At 36.8% G+C, this 24,324-nt stretch overlaps 1 protein-coding gene and 1 pseudogene across 11 annotated transcripts in view; one reads left to right on the forward strand and one right to left on the reverse strand.

Moving 5' to 3' along the window:
• Positions 1 to 24,324, forward strand: part of CSNKA2IP (casein kinase 2 subunit alpha' interacting protein) — a 334,276-nt gene that overhangs the window by 60,662 nt on the left and 249,290 nt on the right. The gene's annotated exons all lie outside the window — the stretch shown is intronic.
• On the reverse strand, positions 10,519 to 11,431 carry LOC125920849 (60S ribosomal protein L6-like; annotated as a pseudogene).

The following is a 24,324-nucleotide window of genomic DNA, read 5'->3' on the forward strand; positions in this document are numbered from 1 at the left end:
TCTAGGTCAATGATAGCATAATCCTAAATTAAATTATAAGCACAAAATATTTCATTCCAAGTTGGTAAACGTCTTAGCAAAGAAAGTCTATCTTTTGATTGGCAAAGAATTCTGGAGAAAAGTTGGAAATAATGCTTGTGGGTGAAAGAAAAAGAAAAGCTATGGATATGTGGTAGGGGCCAAGAAACATAAGGACACTCCCAGCAAAGGGAAGCAAATTCTTTTATTTCCTGATTATATTGGGAGATAAGTCCCATATACTTGGTGTATTTTTCTTGTTTTCTGTATAGCTTGAGGGTTCCTGTGGAAGAAATCAAATCCTAAATAACCAGAAGCAAGACAGAGCAGTATCAGAAGGAAAATGGTAGACCAGGGATAGGTTTAGTACGTTGACGGCATCTGTAAGGGACAGTCTTGATGAAGATGCACACAGATGACTGTTCAGGAAGGATGGGGGGCTGGTAGTAGATAGAAGCAGCACAGGCAAATGAGAATGCTTAGAAAGGGAGCAAAGTTAACACCAAACAACATGCTGCAAGAGTCTTTTATGCCAAGCAAGGAAAGGAAAAGGATTTTAGGTGGAGTGAACATATTTCATCAGCTAAGGTCATTTGGAAATTCTCAATATTCACCTAAAGCCTGTATATTTAATACTGTATAATTGTTAGAGCAGAACAGTCTGATAGAAACTTCTCTCTGGGGCACCCAGGTTGCTCAGTCGGTTAAGTGTCCGACTCTTGGTTTTGACTTCGGTCATGATCTCACAGTTGATGGGATCAAGTCCTGTGTCGGGCTCCCTGCTGACAGCATAGAGCCTACATGGGATTCTCTTTCTCCCTCTCTCTCTGTCCTCCTCTGCTTGCTGTCTCTCTCTCAAAATAAATAAATAAACTTAAAAAAAGAAACTTCTCTCTAGCCCAGGCTAGAACAGGTTTACACGAAAAAATGATTTTTTTCTTTACACTTTAATATGTTTATACCCATTGCATCATCAACCTTCTCTCTCTTGCCCTCAACTTTCCCTCTTCCTCTCCATTAACTCTTCTTTTCCTCTTTCCCAAAACCTGAACTTACTGTCTATTAATTCTCCCATACAACTTTCTCATTCTACACTATTCTCCCCTTGCTTAATACTTTTTTGCTCCTAATTTTACAATTGATTTTTTTAAGCTCTTTATCTGTCATTTCTTTCTTTGTTCACATTTTACCTGCATGCCTTAATGTACCTTTTTGGATCCTCACTTTGCCCTTCCTACTCTTCTCTCTGTCCGGGGAGACTGATCTACATAGATCATATATCAAGAGGTCCTCTTCCCCTCTGGTAACTTACTGCAAGTAGTCTGCTGCAAGAGATCAGACGGTGGGGAGAGACATCAGTGAGTTCAATCCCCTGCTTCCCTCCCTGCAGGATCACTTCTCCTTAGCTCTGTCCTTTGACCACAGGTCAGAGCTCCTGTCCTTGTAGCCCTCCTTAGAGGACCCTTGCTTTGGCTTCCTGGAGCCACACTTTCTTCCTCAGTTTTGGTCTAGGAATAGGAATAGCTCAGATTTTCTAGCCTAGACTCTGGCCTAGCTTTTATGACTTTTTTGTATCTGGCCCACAGCTTGGTAAATACTTCATTTATTATCCAATTATCCCAATTTGAGTGTGTCATCTGTTTCCTGTTGGGATTCTTACCAAACTAACCATTTTCAGGCACTTTTCCTTTATTTGACACCTTCCTGGTTTAGTTGGTCCTAAATACCTATTTATCTATTTATCTTGTAATTACTACTCTATTTTAATCTTTATTCTCTCAGGGAGCTTGTAGAGTAACAATATTTCAGGAATGAAGCAGTCTGGTGTCATCTTGGCCATCTACTAGTCATGCGGTCATAAGCAAATCACCTATTTCCTCTGAACCTTACTTTTTTATTATTTTTTCTTTTTCTTCTAGAAAATGAAGAGAGCTATATTAGATGATCTCTAAGATTATCTCCTGAATTGATGATTCTATGATTTCATAAAATGAGCAATAAATAGTGTTTCAATCTCATTGATTGCTCAACTGTAGCCTTTGCCTTATTGTGACTTTATTTGAAGACTGTTTCTTTTTGAAAAAATCATCACTTTTTATATTACATGTAAAAATTTAAATAGAAGAAAATAAGCCTAAATAAGGTATTAAAATACCAATATAAAAGTACAAAATAAATAGCTATCACAATTGCATAGCTTTGAATTTGAAATTGAAACAGTAAAATTCTATCCAAAGCTAGAACTGGAAGAAGAAAGTTAAGTACAGGTAGTTACTTGTTTAATGAACATTGATTACATGCGCTTTGAACCTTTAGATTGAATGAATACAATCTACTTATATTTTCAGGCCTGGGATATGGGAAGAACAGATTCTTTAAATGTTGCCTACAGAAGGTTTATCTGGCAGTTGAACTTTTCCATTTTATTTGCCTCTTATCTCTTTAGATGTGAAGAGACAGTGTTTTGAAATATGTGACATTCTAAAAGGGGGAAAGAGACACTCTACATTGAATGGTCAGATCTCAAGGAATATTTTGTACATATATTAGCTGAAAGATATAAGTTTGAACAATCTTAAAATGGAACTTTTGGCCACTGTCTCACTGGACTTGATATTAAAATACCAAATGATATTAAAATACCAAATGATAATGATAATACTAATATTTTCAAATAACACTGTGCATCTTTTTTTAGCTAGAAGGTATTTTCTTCCAAAGAAGTCAAGGAAACACACCTGTGTTATTAAAGTTTTTATTTTTGATAGCCCCAGAAAAGAAAAGAAAAAACTGTACATAGTATTCAATATTTAAATTCCTACTTGAGACAGACCCATGCCGCCATGCAATTGGCCACAGAAGTCAGTTTCTGTCACGGAATTTGCCCTGTGGAGATCACCGTGCAGCTCCACTCTCATGTGGCTGACAGAGAGGCGAGGGGGAGCATTACATTGCTTTGCTTTGGCTCTGGCTTAGGAAAATTGCTCAGGCAATTGCTCTTTGTAGCATGTAATGCTGTTAGTTCCTACTCCACTGCTAATAGCCTCCTACCCCCAAGCAGACCACAAAGAGGATGGAAGAAGGAAAAACTACTACATCTACTAACCATATTGATCCACGTATCAATAGAGGGGGGTAGTTTTCAGTCCTGCCTCTTCAAAGTGTGTGCATTCAAGGATGCCAGTGTGGACCCATTTACTCAACATCGAGCCAGGTATTACCCAGCATTGTGCCAACACTCTTCTTCTAATTCAAATAGATTGTAAATTTCAGGAAGAAATAAAGTGGGCATTTCAGCAAAGGTAGGAAAAGGAAGGGAGGCTCTGAATGCACATTTATGCATTTCATGTAATGTTAATTATGCTAAACATGGGAATATATATATTTTATGTTTTTAAGAATTCAAGCTAGCAAAATGAGGAGCTGACATTAAAATTTGATTAGCTTCTTGGTGGCATGTGTAGTATTCACTGTAATCTCTTCTTGTTTTTGGTGACATGGTTACTGCATCTGATTGAGGTCAGCATATCATGTCCACCCACAGTGTAGGTGGTGACACAGGTGGCCATGCAGGCTGAGAACATATACTTTTTTCTTTTTAATGGTTAAGAGGATTTTTTTCCCCACAAGCAAAGCTTATTTACTGTAAAGGTGATATACTTTGGAAGAGATTCAGGGAAATACCGTGGAATGGAATTACTTTTATATGTAATGATTAATTTTAAATACACATTAAAACATTACATTCAATAGAACAGAAAGAAAAAGCAATTTATTTACCAGTACTAAATTCACTTCTTAATGGGCATATTACTAACAGATCGAAAGAGAAAAATACGTTGCATCTAGCTAGGTAGTTTTTGCATAGGCAACAGGGTTAGAGGGATGTGAGTTTTTCCATAAAGGAATAAAGACAGTAAATGGAGATTGCTTATTTTTACTGTTCACTGCATGTCTGACTGCTCATTTAATGGACTTGGGAATGAAATTCAGTTTTCTTGTCTACCAGACCAATTTGTTGTTGTTTTTTTCTCAGACTTGACCTTACAGAAATGGTAATCTCTCCAGATTTTGTGGCAATGGAACAAAGAAGAAGTGTAAAGACTTTTCTATTAAATCAGCTGATTAATCTCATAGTATAACAACAACAAAAAATTGAATTTGTCTTGATAATCTGAAACCAAGTCAGTGTCTGAACGGACCCTTAAAACTATTACCACAAAGAGAAGCTCCTTATTTACTTTATTTTACATGAAATAAAGCACTCTATTAATGTTCCATACAGGGAGACAGTCTAAATTTTTATTTCCCAAAATGTGTATGTTCAAGGTTGCCCATTGTAAGAGGGGTTATTGTGATCTGGGAGCTGCCTATATACTAAGCCAGACGCCCCGTTCCATGATTAAAATGTGCCAAACTATTCATCTCAAAGATTTGAGCACCTAACAAGTTAACTGGAGGACTCCTTTTTGTTTTATTGTTTTGGTGGATTCATTATCAGAAGCAGTTTTCTTTACCAAATACATAAATTTATCATAACTTCAGACCCCTGAAAGTGATTCAGAATAAATCAGCCATAACCATTAATGCCAACTGAGACCATTGGAAAGGGGCCCTGGAATAGTGTAATTAGTTGCCATTACGTGGCTGCAAGCCTGCAATTTTCCTACTGACTCTGACCCACTGCCTTGCTTAAGTAAGTATTTGCACGCAAACTCATGATAATTGATCCCCTTCTGTGTCAAGTGTCTTCATAACTTTAAAAATTAAAGATGCAGAGTGTCTCAAGTGGTTTGGGTAGGCAATTTTATTCCAATTTTATTATCACAATGGGTCCATAATATGCATGGAGTGTCCTTTCTGATTAGCCATGCCTCAGCAGTTATCCACTCTATTTCTGTATTTGCCTGTCTTTCCCTCCCGTTCCTCCTCTTCCAACCCAGGCTTCCCCTCATTTTCTGAGAAAATAGAAGATGCTGCTTGCAGAAATTAACTAGCTATTCAAATTAGTTGCCCAGAATGAGGATTGGCTAAGGCAACAGCATGTTGTTCTAAGTAGCTAAGTAGGTTGTCTCTGTTACATGCGAAAATGATTTCTTTCTGTCATTTCAGGAATTGGGGCAAAAAAATGTCTAGGTAGCCAGGTACAAATGAAAACTCTGCTCTAAACATTAAAATGTATTTTCTAAGTGCTCTCAACACCAAATTGCAGAAAAGTGAGTGTTTTGTGTCGGTCTCAGTCTATCAATAGTGATGCTATTGGCTAGCAATGCCTGGAGCACTCATTTGGCCCGTACAGTTTGTGGTGAGCCCCACAGATGTTTCTCTGACCGGCGCCAGTGCTGTGGCTGGACTGGCTCTTATGATTCTCCAAACTGCGAGACGCAGCTCAGCAGCCATCGGCAGAGAACTTTGATGAAACGAGGCTTATTACTCAAAAATCCTGCAGGGTACACCATGTGCTCATGGCCACACAGCAAGGCCTCAGGTAGAGACAGGGTGCTCATTCAAGGATCTAGAATTCTGCCTTTATTGGGATCAAAGGCGGGATTCCTAGGGTTTTTTTGGGTTTGCTGTTGGTGAATTTAAAACATAAGAGCAAGAATTAAAGCATGGGAAGGGAGGAGCAGGGTCACTCTGGCAGTCAGTTATCTAGGTCACCCAAAGCTTTCTAAAAGGGGAACTTCCTAAGTGGGACTGCCTGCCTCTTTTTCTCACTGCATAGTAGCTGACAATATGTTTATTTGAGATGGATGGCTTTGAAGTCAATGCCTGGGCATCAACAGTTTAATGTCCTTACATTACAATCAAAACTAATTGTTAGGCATTTACACTACAGTGAGGCAAATAGAAAAAACGACAACCAAAAAACAAAAAAAAACTAGCTTATTTAGCAGAATGTGAGTGATAAAAATTATTCCTAGGGCAAATTGTAGCACACATGTGCAAAGCTACATAGAAGTTGAATATAATTGAAGGAGCAAGTTACTTGGTTACAAGATCATTTTGTTTTGTTGCCTTTAGGTTCTTTTTTCATATTTGTATTTTTGTTCTATTTTCTAGAAAAGTCAGTGGTCTTGTCTCCAATTGTATAATGGGATGTATGTTATTCATTTTATTGGTCACTTATAACATGAAACAATAAAAATTTAAATCTTCCTTTACTACAGGAACAGTTATACAAGCATTGATAATATCCAACTTCCGTAACAAATGCATCAGGGTGATGTATTTTTAGCTGTCCTAAGGCCATTATCTGAGCCTGAATTAGGACCATTGTGTGTCACAAGAAGCCTTTTACCCAACAGTAGTTAAGAAATCCTATCTAGCCTAGGTCAATAAATCAAACTCCAAAGTCTTTAAGAGAAAGAATCCAAATTTTGTCACAAAATGACTAAAAACATATGGGTGTTCATTTTATTTCATGGGAAAATGTGGTTCACCGATCTAAAAAAAAATAAGCTCTGTAAATGGAAATCATGCAAACTGCATTTGGGCAGTAACTTTAATCAAATTTCAATGTTTAGAATATCCTGAAGATGACCCACCCCTGCATATTTCTAAAATTGGGAGGGTTTTCTTTTATATAGCAAATTATTCCTATAAATGAAAAGGGTCTGTTCCTTTGTAGCACATGTAGAAATCAATGGAGGTGTGTGAAAATCAGACCCATACTTGAGATCACCAGGAGTCTGACATTTATAAAGATCTCTAGTTACAGAAGCCCAGGCCTTCCCTTTGATTTGTTGCAGTATGAACCATTGGTCCATTCATGAAACTCTCCTGCCACTGAAGCCCTTTAAAGAACTTGTCTTTTGTGGCTATCTGATTGACAATAAATTCTCAGAAAGAAAAAAAAACCTGTTCAATAAATCTTCAGAAAGACTGTTCATGAGATTATAGATATTGTTTACTACCTCTAAACTTGTCTTTTCAGGTTCAATATAAATTGTTTCCTATAAGTTTACTCATTTTATTGTTATGCCTAGTCTCCCATCTCATTATTGAAACATGTGAAACCTAAGTATGAATTTAATTATTGGCAAATGCTGCCGTTGATTATTTCCTGGCTTTATGGACAAGAAGTCAACTTCACAATGAGTTGTTAGCACAGTGGTGGCTTGTTGTATGAACTGTGGCGATAAACGCTTGACTTTGGTGCCTAAGATTACTCATCTATAAAATACTTTTGTTGTGTTCAGAGAGATGGAGCAAAACAAATAGCAATGGAATAAAATGTTCATGCTGTCTTCAAAAATGAAGCTATTTCCCATTTTCACTGCTGATGAAGCAAGACATATTTAATGTTACAAAATTACAAATGTTTGTGGTAGAGGGGAGGGAAAAAACAAAACAAAACAACAAACAAAAAAACCCAGAAGTGTTTGTGGTATAGTATGGGAAAACAGGTTTTTGTTACCCTAAATTATCTATGGCAAGTTTCCTTATGTGATGCAATTGAATATATTTATATTTTATATTTAAAATTATCACTCATTTTTAAATGAATGAGAAGAATGAAAATTTTCTCTTTATTCAAACCAATGAGGAAAACAGAGAATGAAGTCATATTAAAAATGTGTTTTAACGTTAATTAAATGTGTTTTAATTTTCAGTGTTAACTTTTTGTGTGTGGGGGGTGCTCAGAACAAATCTCAAAACAGTCCTAGTTCTGAAGCAAAAGCAAGCCATCATGCTTTCTCTAATTCCAGATGTTTTAAGTGACATGAAATGTACTGTACATTTTACTCTATCATCTATCTATCTATCTATCTATCATCCATTAATCATGTATCAACATCACTTATACTTTGTCTCTCCTAAATAATCAAATTCTTACCAGCCTCAACTATGAGTTTTCTTAAGCTAAGTATATTGGGGCGCCTGGGTGGCGCAGTCGGTTAAGCGTCCGACTTCAGCCAGGTCACGATCTCGGGGTCCATAAGTTCGAGCCCCGTGTCAGGCTCTGGGCTGATGGCTCAGAGCCTGGAGCCTGTTTCCGATTCTGTGTCTCCCTCTTTCTCTGCCCCTTCCCCCGTTCATGCTCTGTCTCTCTCTGTCCCAAAAATAAATAAACGTTGGGAAAAAAAAAAAAAAAAGCTAAGTATATTGTGAGCACTGAATCTCTACTCAGACACTAAGTCGATATGGATTCTCTAGACGTCCTTGTTTGATACTACAGCAACTAACCCCATGTAACTATTTTTTTTATTTAAAAAAGATTTTTTTAATGTTTATTTATTTTTGAGAGAGACAGAGACAGAATGAGGGTGGGTTAGGGGCAGAGAGAGAGGGAGACACAGGATCCGAAGCAGGCTCCAGGCTCCAAGCTGTCAGCTCAGAGCCCGATGTGGGGCTTGAACTCGATGTGGGGCTTGAACTCACGAGTGGTGAGATCATGACCTGAGCTGAAGTCGGAGGCTCAACCAACTGAGCCACCCAGGTGCCCCACCCCTTGTAACTATTAAGAACTTGGAATGTGTATTGTATGAATAAAGACCTGAATTTTTAATTTATTTTAATTGTAATTTAATTTTAATTTCAAAACTGATACTTGATGCACTTATTGAAATATTTTTTGTTTTTTTTGGAAAACTTAGGTATATGAATGTCCTTTTTTTATTGTAGGTTTATTAAATCTAAATACATGCTAGTGGGGAGCCAGTGTGGCTCAGTCAGTTAAGTGTCCGACTTTGGCTCAGGTCATAATTTCACAGTTCGTGGATTTGAGTCCCTCATCCAGCTCAGAGCCTGGAGCCTGCTTCAGATTTTGTGTATCCCTCTCCCTCTGCCCCTCTGCGTCTTGCACTCTGTTTTAAAAAAATTAAACATTAAAAAAAAATTAACTACATGCTAAGTATTGCAGATGAATCTATAGAGTCTGTAATGAGATGTTTTGTGAGTATATAATACATTCCAGATTTCAAAGACTGGGTATTGTTAAAAGAAAATTTCAGATCTAGTTGACTTTTATTTAGTGATGCATGAATTGGGAAGCAGGCAGTCTAGAAAACAGAGAGGAGCTTCAGAGAGTTGTACAAACTGAGAGGGTTTTATAGAGCAAAGTGAGCAGAAACAAGAAAGTTACACTGGGCATGTGCTTATATAGAGCAAAGGGAATTTTGAAGCTGGTCAGGTGATTTGTGCTGAGCGAGCCAGTGCTGATCGGTAGACATAGGCCATCCTTTCATGAGAGAGCTGATCACAGACATTTAGTTTTAGTTTGCTGATGTGCAGCTTGGCATGAGTACCTCCATCTTAGACCTAGTCTGGACACTTCAACAGTGTGAAAAAAGAATGAAATATTTTGTTAAATATTAATTTCATATTGATTAAATGTTGAAATGACAATATTTTAGAAAGATTGGGTTAAATAAAATTTTAAACTCATTTTTACATGTTTCTGTTAAGCTTTTTAATGTGGTGATTATAAAATTTGAACTTACATGTATGGCTTGCACAGATTTCTATTTGACAACACTGTTAGAAGAATACCCCGAGAGAAAGGGTAGCATAATGTGTTCTGTATATAAAAAATAAACTTGAAGTAAAAAGTTTGGTATGAAAAAGAAATTAGTCATAAACAATTAGGTAAATACTCATTTTATTTTTGGATAAGTAATGGTTTTATCAGAATTAAGAAAAATGAATAAATCATAAATAATGTATTGATCATTTTGACTATATAGAATAAATAGTCTGGATTTCTGTGTGTGTCTATTTTAAGAATCCATTGTGAATGAAATTAAAAAGTTCACTAGAGGAGTCAGTTTTTACCTTCTTTTTTTTTAATGTTTATTTATTTTTGAGACAGAGAGAGAGCATGAACGGGGGAAGAGCAGAGAGAGAGAGAGAGAGAGAGAGAGAGAGAGACACAGAATCCGAAGCAGGCTCCAGGCTCTGAGCTGTCAGCACAGAGCCCGACGCGGGGCTCAAACTCAGGGACCATGAGATCGTGACCTGAGCCGAAGTCGGATGCTTAACCGACTGAGCCACCAAGGCACCTCAGTTTTTACCTTCCCTAGGGGGGAAAGCTTCCTGCTCATTCCCTAGAATTGGATGGCATTTGGATTATCCTTCTGGACCGTTATTTTTCTCCTAGAGGAATGACTCACCTTATGTTTATGATTGGAGGAAGAATATTTGAATATTGGAGGAAGAATGTTTGCTCATCTTATGACACGGTCTTTATCTTTCTCTACTTGGAGGAACATATTGTCTTTATTTCTGTTTGTGGTAAGCTTTATTTAAGTATGCTTAGTACAGTTTCATCATGCAAATCTGCTTTTTCAATTGTAAATTTGTGAAATTTATATGGCTGAGAGCAGGGATGGGAATACATGGTTTTTCATTTGTCAGCCACCCATGGTAAGATGGATGAAGTAAACTGGTAATTTTCAATGGGTAGAAGTAGATATCCCTATTTTGACTTTTGGTTCAAGCTATACTTTTTTTTTTTTTTTTTTGATGGATCCGTTATTTAATTAGGTTCTTTATAAGAAATTTAGAACACCAATTTGTGAGGGTAAACTCCATTCGTGAGAGCAAACACAGAGCGGAGGTAGCCCTGAAGCTGAGGAACGGCTTTGATTTTTGGCAGAATTTGCGAGTCCACAGCTTTCTGATCAACCTTGTGCTGCTCTGTAATCTCGTATTTCTCTTTCTCCGTGTTGAAGATCTCACCTTCCTGGTGTCTGGGTTTACGCAGCTTTTTCTTCTTAAAGTAAGCATCAATGAGGTGTTTGGGGATTTTCACACTGCTGATAGCAATTTTGGTGGAGGTGGCAATGACAAATTTCTGGTGTGTTCTACACAGAGGAACTCGATTTTAAGGGACAGAGGTCCAGTCACAAGTAGCAAGCCACTGCTTAGTTGCTTCAGGAAAACCACTCCCTTGCCTCTGTGGCTCCCAGTGAGGATGACCAAAATGGTCCCAGGAGTGATGCTAGCTCACAGTTTCCTCACATGCTGACTGAAAGGTTTTTTTGCCGTGGCTCAAACAGCTTCCGAGGTTCATCTTCAAACACCTTCCTAAGCATTTTGCAAAGTTTAACCACTCGGGTACCACCATTATTGTCGCCACCAACTGGTTTTGTGACAATAGCAAGAACCTTCTCCTTCTTTTTCTTTTCAATCCTGGATTTGGCTGCTGAATACTTCCTCTTGTGCATGGCCTTTCTCGAATACATAGCCGATTGGGAATATCTGCCAATTCCTCTGACTAGGACAGGGTTTCGGCTGCAGTGGGGCTTCCCCTTCTTTGGTGTTTTAGCCTTGAGGTTACCATTCTTAACCTTGCCACCAGCATCAGCCTTCTTGGCTTCAGGTTTCTTCTCCTTAGCATCTGGCTTCTCAGCTTTTTTGCCTGCCATTTGATTCCCTCTCGGTTCGGATGGTGAAGGATTAGGGATCCTGATATCTAGTCTTGCAGAGAGGCCCCACCATAATTCCAAGCTATACTTTTTAGAAAATAAAATTTAAATTTTTAAAATTTATTTCTTATTGTAATATAATTAACATATGATTGTGTAAGTTTAAGATGTAGCATATTGATTTGATACACTTCTATATTACAATATGAATACCGTTGTAGTGTTAGCTAACACCTCCAACATGTTGAATAGTTACCACTTCCTTTTTGTGATGAGAACCTTCAAGATCTAGTCTCTTAAAAACTTTCAGGTATATATTTCTTAATCTAGTTCTCCTGGGGAATCCTTTGAGTAATAAAGCTGCTAGTGCATTAATCCCAATTTGCCTGTGTGACTTTAATTTACTTTGATTTAGCAAGCAGTAACTAATGATATAATGCACTGGAAAATAAACTCCTATACATGCTCTTGTCAGATATGTTTGACCTAAACTTAATGATGAGAAAACAGCTACATCTAGAAAGTGGGATGTTCTGTAAGTTGCCTGACCTGGACTATTCAAGTAGTTAATATCACAAATGACCAAGGAAGGAGCATTTGTCTCTACTGGATTGAGGGAACTAAAGAGACATAATAGTCGAATGCTATGAACCACTGGGTTTTGAAAAGATATCTAAGGAAAGGGAGACTATTTATTTGTATATGGATATTGGATAACACTATTGTTGACTTTTTTGGTGTGGCAATCATGTGGTTTCATAGGAAATAGTATTCCACTCTTTGGAAGATGCATGGTAAAGTATTTAGTGCTGAAACTTAAATGATATCTGCAACCTGTTTTGGAAGGTTTGCAAGTGTGTGTGTGTGTGTGTGTGTGTGTGTGTGTGTGTGTGTTCGTGTATGTAGATAGATCTAAATAAAACAGGTCTAGCAGAATGTTAACAGGTGGTACTGTATTTTCAAACTTTTTAAACATACTTTCAGTGGATATAACATTTTTCAAAATAAAAATTGATATATAAGATTTTTATGTGGATGTGGCATAGAGGGTAATAAATGCGATGAATTGATAATCCTAACCCCCTTCCCCACACAGGAGTGACAAATATTTGCAAATATATGACAAATGGTTAATAAAACTAATTTGTAAGAAAATTTTATGATCAATATGAAAAGATAGCCTCTTTAATAGAAAAATGGTTAGCATAAATAGGTTATCAACAGAGGAATAAAGACAAATGGCCAGTACCTTATGAAATATTTATCACTAATAATCAAAGTCAGGAACTTAAATATAATACCAAAGTAGAAATTTTGTCTCTCATTTAATAAAATATTTTTTTTTTAAAGGTTCTTTCTTTTTTTTTTTTTTTTTTTTAACATTTATTTATTTTTGAGACAGAGAGAGACAGAGCATGAACAGGGGAGGGTCAGAGAGAGGGAGACACAGAATCTGAAACAGGCTCCAGGCTCCGAGCTGTCAGCACAGAGCCCGACGCGGGGCTCGAACTCACAGTCCTCACGGACCGCGAGATCATGACCTGAGCTGAAGTCGGCCGCTCAACCGACTGAGCCACCCAGGCGCCCCTTAATAAAATATTTTAAGATTATAAATAATGAGATAGTCCAAGGCAACAGGTACTCTCAACTGCTGGTAAAAGTAAAATATATTGGGACACCTGGGTGGCTCAGTTGCTTAAGCATCCGACTCTTGGTTTTAGCTCAGGTCATGATTTCATAGTTTCGTGGGTTCAAGCCCCATGTCAGACTCAGTTCTGACAGCATGGAGCGTGTTTGGGATTCTCTCTTTCCTCCTCTCTCTGCCCATACCCCACTCATATTGTCTCTGTCCCTCTCAAAATAAACTTAAAAAAAAAGGTACAATATATTGAGAAAACTATTTGTAAATTTGAGTAACATAGCCTAAGAAAATCAGAAATATCCATAAAATATCTACAAAGATTTTTAAAAGCAGGATTTTTTAAATGTTTGTTTATTTTTGAGAGATGGAGAGACAGACTGTGAGCAGGGGAGGGGCAGAGAGAGAGGTAGACACAAAATCTGAAGCAGGCTCCAGACTCTGAGCTGTCAGCACAGAGCCCGACATGTGGCCTGAACTCACAAACCGTGAGATCATAACGTGAGCCAAAGTCAGACACTTAACCAATTGAGCTACCCAGATGCCCCTAAAAGCAGGATTTTTTAAAGGCAGAGTATTAAAGATTCTGTGTTTTATTTCCTCATTTTTATAATGGGAAATATTTAAAATGCCTACCTCTTGGTGAAGTTATAACTGTAAAATTAAGAGGATTAAACAAGATGATAAATGCATAGTAAATGGTACTTAGTACAGTATTCAAATAGAAATAACTAATACATACCCAATTAGGGGATTATGAAAATAAATTATGTAATTTCTATACAACTGGAAACAATGGATTTATTAAGATTGTGTTCAAAGATTTTTAGTTGAGTTTTCAAAAGAAAAAGCATGTGTAGCCTCCAAAAAAGTATTTAGTATGATCTTAATTTTATTAAAAAGTATATAAATCCTTGAATTTATACCCATGTAAAAGCATAAAAGGCAGTATATATAACAAAATATTACTAACAGTAGTTATTTAATGCTGTTATTCATAGCATTATGAACAGTGGTGTTTTTTTTTTCTAAATTTTTCACAATCATTTCATTTACTGATGTAGACAAACCCAGCAACAGCCTTACAACATTCATCTCTGAAAATGGAATATGATTTCTATTTCCTAGTCTAGATTCAAAAGATAAAACTAATAAGAAAGATTAGCTCAAGATACCAACAAAGTAGGAGTTTAGCATCACGGGAGGTGTCTTCCTATTCTTTTGAGGTATTCTACAGAGTAAACAATTAGGATGGTGTTATATTTTCTTAGAAAAATAGTGGTGTGGTGGAATCAGATGGACTTGGGTAAAAACTGATTGTGATGTCCATCATTCATGGTATAGTTTGGGAAAATTTTAACGCCTCTGAATTTCCATTTTTCCATTTGTAAACCGAGAGCAATATTCCCCAAATAAGAGTAGTATGATCTTTAAAGGAAATAATTAAAGTGGGGAAGGAATGGAAAAGGTAGCAAGAAACCAACATGTATCCAATGTCAACTATTCCAGACTTTAAGCTATTCACTTGACATGCGTAATCTCACTTAATCTTCACAAACCAGTGAGGTGCTCTGGACATAGTTCCTTGCAAAATTCATCTGACTTCAAGAGACACACTAATGTATACAGCTTGCTTTACAAGCCCTAACTGCAGATCCTGGATGAATAATGTTTCTTTTATCTTATAGCCTGAAGTGAACCGCCTTGGCAGGTGTGATGACCTGGGAGTGTAACATTTTCCCATTAGACCTTAAGTTTCATTGAGATGCCTTAATGTGAATCTATGCCAAAATTCAGAAATACAGAAGCCAAGTTGAGCCTTGTTGCTCTTCAGAGGCTTGGATGAAATAGGGTAACAGAGGCTTGAGCCAGCCACAGAGGATTGGAACTCAGGCATTCAAGAAAATGCCACTTGCATTTACACTTTGTTTACAGGTTTTGCATCTTTCTAGTGAATCAGATTGTTCCCTATAGATTCACAGGCTTAAGTTCAGTGCATAGCTGAGATAAGAAAACCCAGTAGCATTCTGAAACCTCAGATAAATAGATCAAGATAGCTTTACAATTAAGACAGAGAGAGATCAGTAATACACTGTTATAGCTTCGAGGGTGGATGGAAATTATTATCCTTCTTTGCAGCTCCAGACTCTTACTATTCCATATCACTAAATCATAGACATTTATCACCCTTAACACATTTACTTCTCATAGGCAGCTTCTGGGTATAGAAGGAACGATGGTGAGCTTAAGACAACATAACTGTAAATCCTAACGCATTAATTTATTTATTTTCAAGAGAAGTTCTTGGCAATTCAAATTGTTTGATTAAAAAGCTGTTATATTATCATTCAAAATAAAAGCAGATTTTTTTTGTTGGCTTAATTACCAAATTAGGTAAGATTTCTCCTTTTTAATTGCCCATGCTAATAGTCTTTAGTGTATGGGCTCATATGAAACAGTATGGCATGAAAATAATGTAGAGCACCACGAGTGTCTTTCTGAATTCTCCCTAGTTTACTACATTATTAAATATTACATAAATTATTCAATGTCCTTTATATCAAACAAATTTTTTTTTCTTGCAAATTGGATCAAAACTGAGTGGTATTATTTAAGATTACTAGACACAGATTATACAATACCTTTTTTGTTTGTTTTTTAAACTAACAAAGACCTGCCCTTAATTTACATACTTCACTGATTGAAGCACAGGGAAAATGGGATGACAGAAAAATAGGGATGCAATTTAGTTTATTTACACAATAAATAGCTGCATTTGTTGGTATTTAATGTTTGTTTTCTTACTGTCTCTGTGCTCTGAGATAAAGATTTGAGCATGTACTTTATTCTTGGTTATCTGGCCCCAACAGAAGGTTGCCTGGGAGCTGGAAGGGTAGGCATTTAAAAACCCAAATATTTAATTACCTCTCCTGGCCTGTTCAGAATACAATCTGTTGTGCAGAGAAATAAGAGTGCTTTTGCTTGGGCTGGTGCTTGGTTGTGTCTGAGAATGAATGTTTGACATTCCCTCCATGGGATAGAGAAAAAGTCGAGAACTTATCAGCTTTGCATTGCCTCCCATTTGTAGCCATTGTAGCCCTATTATTTTAAAAAATGGGCAGTTCCTGGGGTCCCTGGGTGGTTCAGTCAGTTAAGTGTCTGACTCTTGATTTTGGCTCAGGTCATGATCTCATGGTTGGTGAGATCAAGTCCCACATCAGGCTCTGTGCTGACACTGCAAAGCTTGCTTAGGATTCTCTCTCCCTCTCCCTCTCTGCCCACCCCCCTCCCCCCTTCATGATCTCTCTCCTCTCTCTCTCTCAAAAATAAATAAAACTTTTTTTTAATGGAGAAATTCCCACATTGGACATACCAAGAACCAACTACAATAGGCAAGGGGGCACATTTTTCAGTTAGATCTGATTGTTCATTCCATTTTATATTGATCTCAAATTTGCTTCCATGTAACTGCTACACGTTGGTCCTGGTTCTTCCTGAAGCAACATACAAGAGCCCTTGTTATTTTCTATACCCTAGCTCTTGTCTACTAGACACTTTCTATGATCCACAAAGGTCCATGTTAGACCCTGTGACATTTTGACTTGTACTGAATAAAACAATCATGTATTTACCCATTTGCATTACAATAGAAGATAGGAAATTCTTTCTTAAAGGTTAAGGACTAGCTCTATTTGAGATCTGAAAGAAAATACGTGCAAAGTTTTCAAATTTACAATATTTTATCACAGCATCTTTGTGGTACCATAAAGAATTTGAGAATCAGTAAAAATATGATTATATATTTTTAAAATGTGAGAAATTGAGACTATAGTAGGTTTTGTAGATGCATTTGTGAGGAAATCTCTTGACCAAACTGAATAATAAAGCATATATTTTTTAGAGCATTAGAATTCTTATGAAATCAGAATTCATCGGTGATTCCTTTGGAATGTGTGAGAGGGTGCATGTCACTGGGATGATGAGAGGTGCTTTGATGAAAGCCAGTGGAATATTCCTAAGAATTTCATTTTAAAAGAAAGGAAAAAGACCATGGTGCAGTTAACATATTGCATGCCTGTCGGTGTCTTATTCTAAACCACTCTCCACACAAGAGTAATTTTAATAATTAGTATTGTCATTATGCTACTGCTGACAACTTCCAAATGTCTACAGGGAGCTAAAGGTCTGTGTGTGTGTGTGTGCGTGCGTGTGTGTGTGTGTGTGTGTGTGTGTGCATGTACCCGTTTGTGTATCTTTATCCTGTAGTTTTTAGCAGCATTTAGTATGGCATAAAATCATATTTCACTAGTTACACCCAGCTATAGTCAACGAGGGGAAAGTGAGGGGAAAGGAAGGGAGAATTCTAAGATTAGTGTTATTTGAAATTAGGCATTTGGTTCATTATTATGGTTTCTTTGTGCTTTAAAATTTCTTCTCTTGAATATGAAGAAGACTTAATGACAAAGAGAACTTTTATAAATCTCTTTAGTAAAACAAACACCAACAAGAAGTTTTTTGCTTTAAGTGCTAAGTCTTTGATGTTCCTTTTAGAGCAGTTGAAAGCATGTTCTGAGGTCCAGAAGGCTCTATAGGCAGTATGCAGAATGAAGGCAAAGGAGAAAAATCATGCATTATCTCTTACACTCACACCTCACCAGAATCACTTGGGAAGATATTGAAAAATACTGATCATGCCCAGGACCCTCTCAGAAAATTTCTATTTTAGTCTGAGATGGGGCTTGGGCACTGGTATTTTTTAATATCTCCCTAGGTGATGCTAATGTGTAGCTAGGGAATGGAACAACTAGTCTATTTTAGAACATCATAAACATAAAAATTTTTGCCTGCAAAGTTCACACTTGAATTAGGCACTTTCATGAAGATACATCTCACTGTCTCTAACTAGTTGTGATGCTTTATTTATATCCAAGAAATATGGTTGTTGGTTAATAAATGACTAACTTAATACTGTACCCATTTATCTTATGTCTGGCTATCACTTATGAGTAAGACTGAATGGCTAATCTGCCTTTCCTATGCTACAACTCTGCCATTCCTGCATCGAAGTGGGCATTTTTAATTGTCCTCACTCGCCCTTTAGCCTACATAAAGCATCATAATCTTTCTCCATGTTGCATTTAAGGCAGCCATGACTGATAAGTCAAAGTTATTATGTAGTATTATCTATATACCACTTCTGCACTAAAGTTAGAGCACCAGGCATTTCTTTGGAAAGATATTTGAAATGAGATTTATAAAAGTTAAGTGTTCACTGATTGCAGTATGTATAATAATAAGCTATATTTTTGTTATTTATTATGAACAAATGGGGATAAACAGTCATAAAATTCTACAGCCAAGGGTAGCTCAGTCGACTGAGCGTCAAACTTCCACTCAGGTCATGATCTCACAGATTGTGGGTTCGAGCCCTGCATTGGGCTCTGTGCTGACAGCTCAGAGCCTGGAGCCTGCTTCAGATTCTGTGTCTTCGTCTCCTTCTCTGTCCCTCCCCTGCTTGTGCTCTTTCTCTCAAAAATAAATAAGTAAACATTAAAAAAATTCTACAGTAAAAAATGTTTAATCATGAGTAGATTCTTTCATGAGGGTGACATAAGGGAATTTAGAGGGAGAGTCAAGTGCAAAATTCTGGAGAAACAAAATTGGATATTTAAGTTGCATTTGGTGCCCAACTAAGGGCTACGTATAGAAATGTATATACTTGGGTTATGACATGTTGATGACAGATAGGAAAGGGTGAGTTAACAAGAATACAAAATGACTTGGTAGGCGTCAGTGAAACAAATGTTTGGTCCAATCTGAAATGGTCTCTTGTTTATTTGTATAGGATCCATCTTATAATAATAGGAACTGGGGAAAGCACTAAAGTCATAAGCAAAACATCTGACACTAAGTTAAAATATTTTAAATAAAAATTGTTATTGGGGCGTCTGGGTGGCTCAGTCGGTTAAGTGTCCAACTTCAGCTCAGGTCTTGATCTCACGGGTTTGTGAGTTCGAGCCCCGTCTGGGGCTCTGTGCTGACAGCTCAGAGCCTGGAGCCTGCTTCAGATTCTGTGTCTCCCTCTCTCTCTGCCCCTTCCCTGCTTGTGCTCTGTCTCAAAAATAAATAAACACTAAAAAAATTTTTTTAATTGTTATTAAAACTAAAATTTAAACATTAGGGAATATATTTAAAGAAAGTATATGTAGAGGACATTTGTGCAGGGTACATGTAGAACTTATTCATCATATCCTTTTTTACTCCTCTTATCTTGGAAGAGAGATGTTTTAGCTCCTTTTTAAATTTCTTTCTGAGGATTGGATCCACCTGGTTTGTATACTTTACTTCTCCATAACTTATATCCTTAATAAGTGAGAAAACCCCCTTTTTATGATTGTACTCAAAGTCATTGTGTCCATATCCTGGTTTCTTCTTTCAACCTTGAAGATACCATGTATGTAGGGAGCCTCACTGTAAGTTTGTCTAATATTATCAGCCCACAAGGCAGCACGGCCTCCATATATAGCAACAGCTGTCTTGCTACAATTAAAGCTTCTCTTGAATTAATGTGACTTTATTTTATATTTTCAGTACTTTAAAATTATTTTTATTTTACAGAAACACAGCACTTTTCCTCCTGTCGAGAAACAACTCCACCAGCATATATGACCCCCAAAAGCCATCTGGATTTGCCCCTATCAATGTTGTGAGCTTGCTTATAAGAACAACTTTTAATAGAAACTATCTTAGGGGCGCCTGGGTGGCTTGGTCGGTTAAGCGTCCGACTTCGGCTCAGGTCACGATCTTACGGTCCGTGAGTTCGAGCCCCGCGTCAGGCTCTGTGCTGACAGCTTAGAGCCTGGAGCCTGTTTCAGATTCTGTGTCTCCCTCTCTCTCTGCTCCTCCCCTGTTCATGCTCTGTCTCTCTCTGTCTCAAAAATAAACGTTAAAAAAAATTAAAAAAAAAAAAGAAACTATCTTAGAAACAAATTTACTCCAAGGATCTGTATATTTTTCTTAGAAAAAAATTTAATAATTATTTCAACAAAATTTAAAGCATAGACGTAATAGCATAGCAGTAGCAAGAATTCATGAGCTATTTAATTCCTTAATTAGAAAATTGGTCTGTCTTTTGCTGTATCTGACAATATGTGTGTCTCTTAGTATTTCTTAGTTTTTTGTTAATATTTCTCTGTATGTTTGAGTACGTGTCTTTGTATGTCTGTTTATTTTGTTTCTACATGGCTCTCCCTAGGTGAGCTTGTGAAATATTTATAAGGAACTTTATGTCATCTATGTGTGTCTGCACATTTGACTACCTGGATAGTCTACAATGGGCAGAGCACTCGTTTTTCTCTTTATCCTCCTGTATGTTCATCTGTTTAACTTTTCCTTTATTTCACTTTCCTCATTTCATTCTTTTCCCCCTCCTTTTTTACTTATTGTGTGTCTTTATTTGTCTAATTGAATAGCTTTAAATTTTTGTTCTTAGACCTAAATGTGAGTGTTTTGGGTGGTTATATCTATCTACAAACAAACAAACAAACAAGCAAACAAACAAACACAGAGCCAGTTCTCTGTTCCTCTCCTACAACACAATGTCAATTTAGTTAGTTGCCTTTTTCTTTTATGGCTTTAATGAGGTGTTTTTGTTGTTGTTTTGTTTTTTACTGAGAGAGAAAAATAAAGATTTTTCCACATCCATGACCTAATAGCCATCCTACAAAAACAAAACAAAATAAAACAAATCAAACCAAAACCAAAACATGAATACAGCCCTGGAATGAAACATCTAAAAATAGTATTAGCTTAACAACTATATCAGTAAGAACAAAGTAAGTATCTTTCCGGAAAAAGCAATTGTTACTCTGATGTGGAAAAATTTTAGATTAATTTTTTTTTACATATCTAAGACACAACAAATATTTGGTCTACTGTTGCTCCTTTATTTTCTTCTTCTCCCATGGTTGTTGAATGAATGCAGGCAAGAAAGGCATCTTGGCAGGCTAGCAGCCCCTGGACAGTCTTATAAGACACACATTAGAAAAGTTAGCATTTCTGACCTATGTTCCTTTCAAATTCAAGATCTTCCCCAACTTATGATGGCATTATGTCCCAATAAACCCATTGTACGGTGAAAATATTGTAAGTTGAAAATGTATTTAATAAACCTAACCTATTGAACATCTTAGTCTAGCCTGCTTTGAAGGTGCTCAGAACAATTATATTAGCCTTCACTTGGGCAAAACCATTAACACAAAGCCTATTTTATAATAAAATGTTGAATATCTCATGTAACTTATTGAATACTGTCCAGAGAGTGAAAAACAGAATGGTTGTCTGGGTGCAGAGTGGTTTTAAGTGTATCAGTTGTTCTCCCTTGCGATGGAGTGGCTGACTGGGAGCTGTGGGGCACCCAGATCATGGTGGGGAGTATCTTACTGCGTATCACCAGCCTGGGAAAACACCAAAATTCAAAATCTGAAGTATTTTCAGTATTCTATTGTATGCATATCATTTTTGCACCATTGCAAAGTCCAAAGTTGTAAGTTGAACCATTTTAAGCCACGGACAATCTGTGCAAGCTCTGACAAACAACTTTTATTAGGCCTTTTTGTTTATAAGTAGCATTTATAATGACATAGCCATTTGAAAGTAAATTCGAAAACAGCAAAACAATAAAAAATAATATAACTCGAGTTTCATCTATCTTTGAACCACTTGGACAGAAATGTACATTTTTGGATTTAGTTATGAATAGTAGAACCAGATAATCAGTTTAGACAGTAAACTCCACGAGGGCAGGGGACCTTGTCTGTCTGGTTTACCGCTTACTATTTGTGTCTAGCACTTATTGCCTCATACTCAAGTAGATAAGTAGATACTTAGTAATTAGTAGTTGGACAAATTCAAACATTTAAAAAGCAATTTTCTGTTTAATCATCAAGATCTCAACCACAGAAGAGACTTAGAAATTGGATAATTAACCTCAAGTCTAATCCTTGTGGTTTAAAATAATTGTGGGTAAGATCTTAGTTTTCTATTTTGGGGTCTTATATAGTTTATTACAAATGATATGGGATAAGAGGAGGCACATATAATTATGTTCTCACTTTTACTGACAGAATAGTCTGATTAATTTGAAAAAGTCTCAGATAATATGGAAAACAAAATGCTTTATCAAATTACAAGAAGCCCTGGTGAGTGGCGGTTCCTTGTCTCACCTCCTTTAGTTTCTCCTTTATAGAAATAAATTTTATTGCCTTTAAAAAACATTGATTAATTTCTTATATTTTCCTTTTAAGATCAAATTTTCCCTCTTGATTTCTTTTGTGCTAGAAATTAGGATGAGATTTCACCCTAACATTTTACTTTTCTGAAAAAATAGCCATTAAACAAGAAAATATTTATTGTGAACTAATCTATTTAACTTCTCATTCTTCCAACATGTGAAGAGTCTCGATGAGTATCTGGGATCTTCTCTAACATTGAATACATGTAGGGGTTTCAACTCACAGGTTTTAAAAATCCCAGCGATTAGTGTTTTTTGGTTTTTTTTTTAATGTGTTCTGTTTAGATTTCTGGTTTTGTGCCACAAGCTGAACAATTTTAACAAAACAGTTGATGGATTAATAGATTGATGAACACCTTCATTAATTTATTTTTTTCGTTCATTGTCCCTATGCAGTACATACTGTAATGTTCACAGAAAATATAAGCATAAAAACAACGATTGATGTTTGTATGGGCAGGATATAGAAAGTGCCTCTCTATGTTAAGGATCAGGAGAAACAGAGACTGACAGGTACCCTTTTGTCTACTCCCTGTTGTTTTGGCCTCTTACAAGTTGTAACACAGGAATATTTAGGTTTCAGGAAATTAGAAGATTCTTTCATCTCATGGCACAGACTAGAAGTTATGTGGCAGATCAGGAAACTATGTTCAGCAGCAAGGAGTAGATGAAATGGGCCTCAGCAGCAGAATGGGCCCTTACAGCACAGGAGAATCTCATTTTATAGGTAAGGCTCTGAGGCACCTACGCTATGAAGAAAACCTGGCCAGTGTCTGTGCTTTCCTGTACCTGCTACTCTTTGTTGGCTGTCCCCTAAAGACATTATATTTTACATGTCACTCTTAGAAAAGAGGCAGTTTACTTGCATAGAGGGTGAATGTTTTCCCCAGAATGTAGAAAGGTAGTGTCACTATTAACCTGTTACTGGGATATTTCTCTCAAGTGAGTTTTTTTTTTTTTTAATTTTTTTTTCAACGTTTTTTATTTATTTTTGGGACAGAGAGAGACATAGCATGAACGGGGGAGGGGCAGAGAGAGAGAGGGAGACACAGAATCGGAAACAGGCTCCAGGCTCCGAGCCATCAGCCCAGAGCCTGACGCGGGGCTCGAACTCACGGACCGCGAGATCGTGACCTGGCTGAAGTCGGACGCTTAACCGACTGCGCCACCCAGGCGCCCCACTCTCAAGTGAGTTTTAACCTTACCAGCATCTTGGTAAAACTGTAGTAGATTGTTTTACAATTTTCTCTCCTTTTTTTTTTTTTTTCCTGTTAATCTTGCTTCCTTCCTATCTTTGTCCCTCACTCTTCCTCTTGGAGAACTTTAAACTGCTCTATTATCTGACTAGTCGTGGTGATATACTTGTAGATTGTAATAGGTAACAGTGCTGGGAAGGCTGTCTTGTCTTCAGAAATCATAGTGCAAAAGGGGTGCCTAAGCACGCGTAGGAGAGGTGTGTTATTCTAGAGTATTTATGTTTTCTCAGTTTTGTGAGAAACTGCTCTTGAAGCTAGTGATAAAATACTTTTATATTTCCACTTGACCCCTTATATTCTGGACATGTTAAATGAGAAAATTTTGTTGGAATAATCTACCTTTGAGGAGAGGAGGCCGCAAAAGGAGGAGCCCAGATTTCACCATTGAGAGAGACTCTAGAACTGGGAAGAAAAAAAACATGCGGGAGAAAAACTCTATAGGTGTTGATGTTAATTTTCAGTGTGGGAAATAAGGAAGAGGGTTTTCTTTTGTTTTGTTTTGTTTTTGTTTTTTGTTTTTTGTTTTTTATAGGGACTGCACTGAACTGATAGATCAATTGGAGGGAATTGCCAATTAAAAATAACAGATATGGAATCTTTCAATCCATGAACATAAAACGTGTCTTGATTTATTTTGGTCTTTAATTTTCCAACGTTTTGTACTTCTCAGTGTACAATTCTTAACCATCTCCTGTTGATCTCTACATGTTTTATTTTTTTTTGATGCTATTGCCAATGGGATTGTTT

This window comes from Panthera uncia, chromosome C2, assembly GCF_023721935.1.
Source record: "Panthera uncia isolate 11264 chromosome C2, Puncia_PCG_1.0, whole genome shotgun sequence".
NCBI classification, from domain to species: domain Eukaryota; kingdom Metazoa; phylum Chordata; class Mammalia; order Carnivora; family Felidae; genus Panthera; species Panthera uncia.